The 6,746-nt window shown below is 48.3% G+C and overlaps 1 protein-coding gene across 1 annotated transcript in view; it reads right to left on the bottom strand.

The window, feature by feature from the left end:
* Positions 1-992, bottom strand: part of TIAM1 (T-cell lymphoma invasion and metastasis 1) — a 364,694-nt gene extending 363,702 nt beyond the window's left edge. Inside the window, exon 1 of the mRNA XM_011989052.1 lies at positions 931-992. The gene's annotated coding sequence lies outside the window, so the exon portion shown is untranslated. The remainder of the gene's footprint in view (positions 1-930) is intronic.
* Between the last annotated feature and the right edge of the window lie 5,754 nt (positions 993-6,746).

Below are 6,746 nucleotides of genomic sequence, written 5' to 3'. Positions count from 1 at the left end.
AGCAGAACACCAGGGCTGGGGATGCAGGCTGTGGTCACCAATTCAAATGAGGTAACTGGTCTACCAGGGAATTACCCTACCCAGGAACTAATCAATTACTCAATGAGCGCTCAGACGATAAGCCTTTGCACTCCAGCTTTGAACTCCTACCTGCTGAAGGGCCAAGAAGAGCCCAGGGAGCCCAGAGCAGCCGTGATCAACCACTGTCACTTCACAAACCCCAAATACAAGGGTTCTTGCCTCTCCTGGACACATCTTCCCCTCATACCTCACAATCTGCCCAGAGCAAATTCCCTGCCAATTCGACCCTCAAAGGGTTCCAGAATCTGCCTCATCTCCACCACCAGCAGCCCATCGCCAGTACCGGCTACATTGCCAGCACCCTCATCACTGTCACCTCCTAACTGGTCTCCCTGACTTTGCTCTTGCCTCATTTCCAACAGAATAGCGTCATGTTAAAAAGGAAGTAAGAGGCCGGGCACAGTGGCTCACGCCTGTAATCCCAGCACTTTGGGAGGCTGAGGCAGATGGATCACTTGAGGTAACAAGCTCAAGACCAGCTTGGCCAACGTGACGAGACCCCGTCTCTACTAAAAATACAAAAATTAGCCAGGCATTGTAGCAGGCACCTGTAATCCCAGCTACTCAGGAGGCTGAGGCAGGAGAATTGCTTGAACCTGGGAGGCGGAGGTTGCAGTGAGCCGAGATCGTGCCACTGCATTCCAGCCTGGGCGACAGAGCGAGACTCCGTCTCAAAAAAAAAAAAAAAAAAAAAAAAAAGAACGGGGTGAAAATCAACAAACAGCAGGCACAGATTTGGGGCTAGATAATAGACAAGTGAAAAAGCAAATGTATTCACGTACCCTTGATGCCCCTAGAAAGTCCTTCAAAGCACGTGACAGGGCGTATATGAGAGTGTAAACTGTTCACCATATGATGGTCAGGCTTCTGAAGCTGTTTACATCTGGAACGCGACCATCAACCTGGAAGGTAAGAAAAACAAACAAACAAAAAAAACTTCTGAGTGACAAACAGCTTCCACAAAGCCCATCCATTTTATTCCATAGAAGAAAAAGAAATGCGTCATTTATAAAACTCTACCAGAGGAAGCAACAGCCATTGCTAATAGCAGAGGAAAGAAACAAAGGCCTTAAAATTAGAAGCAGAGGAGCAGAACCATCCACGACCTTGAAACAAAGATGGAGTCCACAGAGAGTCAACCCCGGTGCATCACCCTAACAGCCTTCCACAGTAACAATAATCCCAGGTCGGCAACACAGTTTCAAACCAGGCTCAGAATCCAGTTCAAGGAAACAAGATGAGTAATACATTTTTATTTTATTTTTATTTTTATTTTCTTAAGATGGTTAAAATTGGGCCAGGCGCAGTGGTTCATACCCTCAGTCCCAGCACTTTGACAGGCTGAGGCTGACAGATTGCTTGACCCCAGGAGTTCAAGACCAGTCTCGGCAACACGTCAAAACACTGTCTCTTCAAAAGATAAAAAATACAGGCTGGGCACGGTGGCTCACGCCTGTAATCCCAGCACTTTGGAAGGCTGAGGTGGGTGGATTACTTGAGGTCAGGAGTTCAAGACCAGCCTGGCCAACATGGTGAAACCCTGTCTCTACCAAAGATAAAAAAAAATTAGCCAGGCATGGTGGCGTGCACCTGTAATCCCCGCTACTTGGGAGGCTGAGGCAGGAGACTCCCTTGAACTCGGGAGGCAGGGGTTGCAGTGAGCCAAGATCGAGTCACTACACTCCAGCCTGGGTGACAGAGCAAGATTTCGTCTCGAAAACAAAACAAAAAAATGGCCAGATGCGGTGGCTCACGCCTGTAATCCCAGCACTTTGAGAGGCTGAGACACGAGAACTGATTGAACCCAGGAGGCGGAGGTTGCAATGAGTTGAGACGGCACCACCGCACTCCAGCTTGGGGGACAGAGTGAGACTCTGCCTAAAAAAATAAAAATAAATTTAAAAATAAAAATGAAAAAAATCAGCCTGGCATGGTGGTGTGCACCTGTAGTCCCAGTTACTAGAAAGGCTGAGGTGGGAGGATTCCCTCAACCTGGGAGGTCAAGGCTGCAGTGAACCATGATTGTGTGATTGCACCATAGCATTCCAGCCTGGGCAACAGAGTAAGAACCTGTCTCAAAAAAAAAAAAAAGAAGAAGAAAAAAAGGTTAAAATTTTCAAAGCTAATATATTCTTGTTTTATTATTTTTATTTATTTATTTATTTATTTATTTATTTTTAAGTGCAGCGTGCAGTGGCATGATCTGTAGCCTCGAACTCTAGCACTCAAACGATCCTCCCGAGTAGCTGGGACTACAGGCGTGTGCCACTATACTTACTTAAAAGCTAATATATTCTCTTAATAAGGGAGGGAACAGGTTTCAAAGAAAGACAGAATTAAGATGAAGGAGTAAAAGTTGAGGCAGATGTCAGGCTTGAGACCAAGGCAGGGCTTCTTAACCATGAGAACCAGCCTGTAAGCGCGGTGACTGGGCCCCTGGCAGTGAGCAGTGATCCTCTTACAGGTCTTGATATCAGGCGAGGCTGAACTAGAGGTCTGAGGATCCCAATCAATTCCAAGGTTTTATGATGGGTCACGTCAAAGCAAAAAATTATTCTGACACTTTTTACACATGGTAAGGCAGACTTTATTTAGGATTACTACAACAGGTGTCGAGGTCATAGCAACAGGGAGAAAGAGTGGGCTCAATTCCAAATACAGCAAAGACGTCTGGAGATCTGCAGCCAATAAGCAGGGGGAGGCGTCCGTGGAGGGGAAATTACTAAGAAGAGACATTAAAGTCAGGGGGAGTCTTGCTAAATCAACTTAACAGGATTCCTGCTGAAGGCAGTTTGACTTAGACAACAAGGATAGGAACTAGGAACTTGATCAGGTGTGATCAGACATCCAGAATAGAGGATATCTCTCTAAACTCATCTAGCAGCTCTCTAACTTTAGCAGGATTCTTGCTAAAACTAGCTGGGAAAGCCTGGAAGGTGGGGGTGGGCTAAAGGTCTAGCTGAGAAGGGGGCTCAGAGAAGCCGGATTCAAGTTTGGTCAAGGAGCAAGTCTTTATCCGTAATAGTAACTCCAGGGACAAACAGAGTTCCTGATACCTCGAGGTGGTGCCCAAGGCAATAGGGAAGTACTAGGCAGAGCAAAGAGCAGAATCCAGACGTCCCAGCTGTCCCAGCCCCAAGCTCAGCGGGGTGAGTTATAGCTGGTGCCCGGTAATACCTGACACCGCATAACACCTTCTAGTTTCTCCATTTCTTCCCAAGTATAATTATAATTATTGCGCTTTTTTGCAAAATCTAGAAATGGCCGTTTCTAAACATCAAGCTACCATACAATAAGAGGAAACTACCTTTGCACATAATGCTGTGTGAGCAATTTACATACAATTCTCTGTGATACCGAGGCAGATTGATTCATCATCGTGAAGATAATGATGCTTTTCAAAGTGGCCTTGTAATGACAAGCATACAAATAAAATAGGCCAAAAAAAACCCTGAAACTAAAAGACTGAATTTAAAAGCCTCTGGCAAAAACCAGGAAGCCTGCGATCACTAACAGAATTACTAAATTACCCTAGCAAAGTTAAACAAAGTTCCATGATCCCCAAATCCAAAGGAAAGCATTTAAAGCTGACCCCAGCCTGGTCAACACAGCAAGACCCCATCTCCACAAAAACTTTTTTAAAGATTAAGTGGGCGTGGTGGCACACACCTGTTGCCCTGGCTACTTCAGAGGCAGAGGCAAGAGCATCATTTGAGTCCGGGAGTTCCAGGCTGCAATGAACTACGTTCACAACACTGCACTCCAGCCTGAGTGGCAGAGTGAGACTCCCTGTTTCTTAAAAAATAAAAATAAGACCGGGCGCCGTGGCTCACGCCTGTAATCCCAGCACTTTGGGAGGCCGAGGCGGGTGGGTAATGAGGTCAGGAGTTAGAGACCAGCCTAGCCAACATGGTGAAACCCTGTCTCTAATAATAATACAAAAATTAGCTGGGCGTGGCGGCACACGCCTATAATCCCCGCTACTGGGGAGGCTGAGGCCGAAGAAGCGCTTGAACCCAGGAGGCAGAGGTTGCAGTGACACGAGATCGTGCCACAGCACTCCAGCTTGGGCAACAGAGTGAGGCTCCATCTCAAAAAATAAATAAATAAATAAATAAATAAATAAATAAATAAATAAGCCAGGTGTGGTGGCATGCCTTTAGTCCTAGCTACTTGAGACGCTGATGTGGGAGGACTGCTCGAGTTCAGGGTTCAAGGTTACAGAATATCCATTTCTAAAATAATAATAAAAGTAAAAATAGGGCAGGTGCGGTGGCTCATGCCTATAATCCCAGCACGTTGGGAGGCCAAGGCAGGTGGATCACGAGGTCAGGAGATGGAGACCATCCTGGCTAACACGGTGAAACCTTGTCTCTACTGAAGATACAAAAACAAAATTAGCCGGGCGTGGTGGCGGGTGCCTGTAGTCCCAGCTACTCGGGAGGCTGAAGCAGGAGAATGATGAGAACCCGGTAGGTGCCACTGCACTCCAGCCTGTGTGACAGAGCAAAACTCGGTCTCAAAAAAAAAAAAAAAAAAAAAAAAAAAGAACCTAGAAGGGCGATGTGCTAAATACTCTCGGGTTGCCCTTCAGGTGACGTTCCCTCTTTTTCCCCTGGGATCTGTGCCTGAGAGGCTGCCCTTCCTCACCTTCTGGCCCTGGCGAGGCACCCAGGGCAGGGATGAGGGTAGGAGGAGGGTCAAGACAGTAGGAGCACTGACACCCTGCTTCCTCCCCACAGCAGCACCTGGAGGTCTCTTCATCACAAGTCCCTGTTTCTCTCAGGCTTCAGTTCTAGGGAACAAAGGGGCTTCCTCCTGCTGCCCCAGGGGCCCCAATCCCTGTCTTTTTTGAGACAGGGTCTCATTCTGTCACCTAGGCTGGAGTATAGTGGCACAAACATAGTTCACTGCAGTCTTGAACTCCCGTGCTGAGCTTACATGATCTTGCCCCTCAGCCTCCCAAGTAGCTGGGACTAAAGGCACACACCACCACACCATACCTGGCTAATGTGGGCAGCAGCGGGGGGGATTGGTAGAGACAAGGTCTCATTATGTTGCCCAGGCTGGTCTCGAACTCCCGGGCTCAAGCAATCCTCCTGCCTCAGACTCCCAAAGTGCTAAGCTTAGAGGTATGAGCCACCGCACCCAGCCGGTCTGCTTTTCTTAACTCTGTGAAAACACCGTCTCTCGTGGCTCTCTTCTGTCACCTGTGACTGTGCCATATTTTCCTGCCAAGCCTCTGACTGACAACAGGAGAAGAAGAGGGGCAGAGAATTTCAGATTCGATTTTCTATCTTTGCCCTCAATGGAGAGGGAAGAAACAGAGAACCTGATTTTTAAGCTAGATTTTCAGGCATGGGTAGGGGGCAGGTGTGGAGCACTGTCTGGGGAGCCTCCAAGTGTAAGAGTGTCAGTGAAAACCTTGAATGTTTTTTTTTTTTGAGACAGAGTCTGGCTCTGTCACTCAGGTTGGAGTGCAGTGGCACACTCAGTTCACTGCAACCCCTGCCTCACGTGTTCAAGTGATTCTCCTGCCTCAGCCTACCAAGTAGCTTAGATTACAGACATGAGTCACCACGCCTGGCTAAAACCTCGAATTTTCTACACAAAATTGTGTGTATGTATGTGTGCATTTTTCTGAAAAGAGAAATCCAGAAAGGAAAAGGTCAAAATGTTTCTATATCCTCAAAAGGTGACCAAAAATTTTAAGAGACAATGCTGCCAGAAAAACCACGTAGAAACAGCCACTGTCTCCCCAGGAGAAGAAAGAGGAACTGGTACGTGGCGGGTACCCAGGTCAGCTCCATGAGCAGGAATGCCACCTCTCCCCCTGCCAAGGGGTGCTGGGCTGGAGGAAGGACCAGCACCACCCCCCAACCTCGGCCACCACCCACCCCGGAGGGGGCGGCTGGGATGGTGCATTCCTGCAAATCTCTCACAGCTCCCTCTCAACACTCAGTGACATTTGCAAAGCTCATCAGCCCAGCAGGTGTCGGATGCACAAGCAACAGCAAAAACAGTTCCCCGGCTGGGGAAAATCTCATCGTGTTGTTCTGAAAACCTCCAGGCTGCTGAGAGCCTCCAGGCAGCAAACCAGGAGGGAAAAAACACTCAGGAGACAACAGAACAGCAGAGTGGACCACACAGGAAATGCCCAGGTGGGCACAACGAAGCCCGGAGCTGTCTGCAGATTCCTGCCCCAGGTGGGGAGCAGTCAGTCCTTCTGGAGCCCATATCCGCCCCTCGGGAGCTGTGCTGGGAGGATCAGCAGCTCCCTCCCACTAGGCTCGGTTCCCCCTTTACCACACAGACACAATCATTCCGAATGAACCTCATAGGGCTGTTGTGGTATAAAGTAGAAAATGTGCTTTGTATGTCAGCAAGACCCAGGAAATGCCTTCAGAAGTGTGTTAGGATAAGTATCAAAGTTCTTCTGTTTTCTTCCTTGCAGGGGTGATCATGGGTACAAACAAACAGCAGGTGACAAGGGAAGTTGATGGAATCAGCTTCCCAGTTCCACAGGGCCCTTGCCCAAAGGCAGTGGCAAGGGCTAGGTGAGGTGGCTCACGCCTGTAATCCCAGCACTTTGGGAGGCTGAGACAGGCGGATCACCTGAGGTTGGGAGTTAAGAGACCAGCCTGACCAACATGGAGAAACCCCAT

The sequence above is a fragment of the Mandrillus leucophaeus genome, unplaced genomic scaffold (assembly GCF_000951045.1).
Source record: "Mandrillus leucophaeus isolate KB7577 unplaced genomic scaffold, Mleu.le_1.0 Scaffold345, whole genome shotgun sequence".
NCBI classification, from domain to species: domain Eukaryota; kingdom Metazoa; phylum Chordata; class Mammalia; order Primates; family Cercopithecidae; genus Mandrillus; species Mandrillus leucophaeus.
Note: the sequence above shows the minus strand (reverse complement) of the source record. Positions and strands in the feature narration are given on the sequence as shown.